General features: G+C 34.2%; 1 pseudogene; it reads left to right on the top strand.

The window, feature by feature from the left end:
- The first annotated feature begins 853 nt into the window (after positions 1 to 853).
- LOC120591846 (uncharacterized) lies at positions 854 to 972 on the top strand (annotated as a pseudogene).
- The last annotated feature ends 3,534 nt before the right edge of the window (positions 973 to 4,506 follow it).

Raw genomic sequence — 4,506 nt, 5'->3', positions numbered from 1 at the left:
GACTCAAAATGTATCAAAATATAGGAGCTAAAATGATAAGACTTTTATAAGAAAACAGAGGGATAGATTTTCATGAACTTGGATTTGGCAGTGGTTTCTTAAAAGTGACACCAAAAGTGTGAGCAACAGAAGAAAAAATATGTAAATCAGACTTCATCAAAATAAAAAAATTTTGTGTTTCAAAGAATACCACCAAGATAATGAAAAGATAACTGACGATATGGGAGAAAATATTTAAAGTATTCTAAAAACTCAACAACTAAAAGACCAACAACCCAATTAAAAGTGGGCAAAGTACCTAAAAAGACATTTCTCCAATGAAGATATACAAATGGGCAATAAGCGTGTGAAAAGATGCTCAACATTATTAGTCATTAGGGAAATGCAAATTGAAACCACTATGAGATACCACTTTACATAAACTGGGATGGTTATAATTAAAAAAAGGAAGGAAGGAAGGAAGGAAGGAAGGAAGGAAAAGGAAGGAATAGAAGGAAGGAAGGAAGGAGGAGGAGGGAGGGAGGGAGGGAGGAGTAGGAGTGGAGGAGGGAGGAGGAGGAGGAAGGAAGAAAAGAAGGAAGGAAGGAGGAGGAGGAGGAGGAGGAGGAAGGATGATGGCGAAGGAATAGCCGCTGAAGGAAGGAAGGAAGGAAGGAAGGAAGGAAGGAGGAGGAGGAGGAGGAGGAGGGAGGAGGAGTGGAGGAGGGGGAAGAATAGCATGGAAGGAAGGCTGAATAATAGGGCCAGAAGGAAGGAAGGAAGGAAGGAAGGAATGAAGGAAGGAAGGAAGGAAGAATGAAGAGAGAGAGAGAGAGAAAAGTATTAAGAAAGAAAAAAAGAGAAAGAAAGAAGAGTCTACAGCCATGCCACCCGGAACAAGCCCGATCCTGTCTGATCTCGGAAGCTAAACAGGGTCAGGCCTGGTTAGTACTTGGATGGGAGACCACCTAGGAAGACCAGGTGCTGTAGGTGTAAAAAAAAAATAATAAGTAAGGGATTGTAAGCTGACAAGATCCTTGCAATCTGTGAGGTCAACCAAGGGTTACATCACCTAAAAAAGAAAAAAGAAAAAAAAGAAAGAAAGATAAAATACAAACTGTGAACAAAATATTCTAGAGAAGGTAAAAAGAGGAAATGCTTACTGACTCACTTTAAAAGGCTGATATAGTATTAAACCCAAAACCAAACAAAAACAGAAGGGAAAAAAATAAATTGTAAGTCAATCTCTCTTAATAGCATAGACTACGTCACAAATGCAAAAATCCTAAGTAAATTTAGCACATTAAATTCAGCAATTAAGAAATAGGACATTATGACCAAGTTGCAAATTATACCGGATATAAAAAGATTATTCAATATCGGAAAAAACCTATTAATGTAATTTACCATCTTACTGGATTAAAGAAGAAAAACTATATGATCTCAATAAATGCAGAAAAAGCAATGAGTAAAATAACATCCATTTGTTTTAAAAATACTCTTAGTAAACTACAAACACAAGGACATTTACTTAATCTGAGACTGCTATATTATCCCCTTAAATCTGTTTATCCCTTCTTCTTTGGTAATAGAATTTTAAGCGGGGCACCTGCACTGCCAGCATAAGGACTAATTTTCCCAGCTTCCCTTGTAAGGTTGGTGTGAACCTCTATTGCAAAGGTGTACAAAGGCAAATTTCCAGAGTCTTCCTTAACAGACAGCTGGTGTACATCCTTTACCTCTGTTTCATCCCTTTGTTTCATCTTGTGTAGAACTCAGAGGCTGCTTTGGACCATGATGACAAGGGCCACATCATAAAAACAGTGGAGTAGTGAGCTGGAAGAAGCTTGAGTCTCTGAAGATTCCTTGTAGAAGAGATGTCATACCAGCTCCTGGTCATCTACAACCAAACTGCTTAGTCAAAGAGAAGTAAGTGTTTATCTTATCTAAGTCACTGTTACTGGGGTAGAGGGATGGGAGAATGGGGGGGTGTTATTTACAGCTAAAATTAATTTCAAATGAACGAATATCTACCAAAAGCCTAAAATAATTGCAATACTTGATAGTGGAATACAAGAAATATCACCTTAAAATCAGAAATTCCATTCCAATCAAGAATGATAAAAAGACATCCACTTCCACATCCTCTGTTCAGGATTGTACTGAAATCCTGGCCAGTGCAGTAAGATAATAAAAATAAATATGATACTGTTCCAGGATGTAGGGGAGTCATGTGATTTCCCTACCTATGACCCAATCATTCCAATTCCATGCATACATGTATAAGGAGACATGTACAGAAAGGTTCATTATGTCATTGTTTTTAGTGAATATGTGGAATCAATCTAAGCATCCATCAGTAAATGAATGAGTAAAGAAATCAAAATATTTTCCCATAGAATCAAATTTTGCATTACAATTAAAATGACAGAGTAGAATTACACATGGATAGATCTACAATACAGTACTGGTTTTTTAAGAAGTGTCTTTATTTCTTAGAGATACCTATTACAATTTTACAGATGAAATTGTTTTAAAATAATTCAGAAAAATGATTGGAAATGGGTAGGGGTTTTAATGAAGTACATGTAGCCATAACTGGTCACTGTTGAAGCCAAGATATGGATACGTGGAGGTTTCTTATAGTATTCTGTTCTTTGTATACACTTGGAAACAAACATGACTTGAAAAGAAAGCATGTTGAATAATGATATTTTCAAACTTATAGTATTTACATCATTTAAAAGCATGCAAAACATTCCATTCCATAGTAATATACTACAGAAGAGAGAGAAATGGAATAGGAAAATTTATGTGAAGAACTTCAACTGATTTTGTTATGTTTTGTTTCTTAAAAGAAAATCTGAAGTAAATAATGCAAAATGTGCAGATTTAACAAAGATGGATTGTGTCAGCTGTTGGTTATGTAATTTATTTTCTGAATTCCCTTCAGTGTGACACATTTGTTTAAAAATAACATTTCTGGCTATTTACAAAAGAATAACATACATACTCAAAAGTATTTCCTACCAAATGTTTACATAAAGTAAAACTTATGACTAAAGTTAATTCAATAAATGATTGCTATTATTATAAGTAAATAAATTTGACCCTATAAAAAGTATACTAATTAAATACCACTTCCATCTGTTCTGTGTATTGAGAATCTCATACATAAAAAGTTATAATTCTTACTAGGTATTGCATCATAAAACAGCTCATTAAACAATAATTCACAAAACATACAATTTAAAGCATTCAATTATTTTTAGTATATTTACAGATATGTACAATCTTCACCACAGTCAACTTTAGAACATTTTCAAAACCTCAAAAAAATCACAACCTTGTAACAATTAGCCATGGCACCCGTATCCCCCATCTTTCCCAGACTTAAGCAAAAATTAATCTACTTCGTGTTTTTTATAGATTTGTCTCTGCTGGACATTTCATATAATGGTATCATACAATTCGTGACTTTTTGTGACTGGCTTCTTTTTTTAAAGGTTCATCCGTGTTATATCGAGTAACACTACTTCTTTCCTTTTTATGGCAGAATAATATTCTATTGCATGGGTATACCAAATTTCATTTATCCATTCATCAATTGATGAACATTTGGCTTGTTTCCATCTTTTGGCTTATAAGAATAATTCTGCTATAAACATTTGTACAGAAGTATTTCTGTGGACCTATGTTTTCATTTGTCTTGAGTGGAATTGCTAGATCATACAGTTACTGAATGTTTAACTGTTAAAAGAATGGCCAGGTTGTTTTCCAAAGTGACTACCATTTTATATTCCTACCAAGAGTGCATGAGGGTTCTGAATTCTCAACATCCTTGTCAACACTCTTTACTATCTGACTTTTTATTACAGCCATCATGGTGGTGTGAGGTGGTATCTAGTTGTGGTTTTAATTTGTATTTTCCTAATGGCTGATAATGTTGACTATATTTTCATGTGCTTATTAGCTATTTGTACATCGTTCAAGAATTATCTATTCAGATCCTTTGCCCATTTTTAAACTGCGTTATTTGCCTTTTTATTGTTGAGTTATGAGAGTTCTTTATTCATTCTAGATACAACTCCCTTGATTTCAGATATATGATTTGTAGAATATTTCTCTCATTCTGTAGGTTGTCTTTTCACTTATTTGATAATGACCTATCTCTGAAGTACAAATTTTTAAATGTTGATAAAGTACAATTTTCTATGTTTTTTCTTCTGTTGCTCATACTTTAGGTGTCATATCTAACAAACTGTTGCCTAATCAAGGTCATGAAGATATATCTCTATGCTTTCTTCTAAGAGGTTTATAGTTTTACCTCTCATATCTTTGATCCATTTTGAGTTAATTTTGTGTATAGTGTGAGGTAGGGGTCCAACTTTAATCTTTTGCATGTGACTCTCTGGTTGTCCCAGCACCATTTTTTGAAAAAACTATTCTTTCTCTATTGGATAATTTTGACATCCTCGTCAAAAGTCAGTTGTCCACAGACATATGAGTTGATTTCTGGACTCTCAA

This window comes from Pteropus medius, unplaced genomic scaffold (genome assembly GCF_902729225.1).
Source record: "Pteropus medius unplaced genomic scaffold, Ma_sr-lr_union100, whole genome shotgun sequence".
Classification (NCBI taxonomy): domain Eukaryota; kingdom Metazoa; phylum Chordata; class Mammalia; order Chiroptera; family Pteropodidae; genus Pteropus; species Pteropus medius.
Note: the sequence above shows the minus strand (reverse complement) of the source record. Positions and strands in the feature narration are given on the sequence as shown.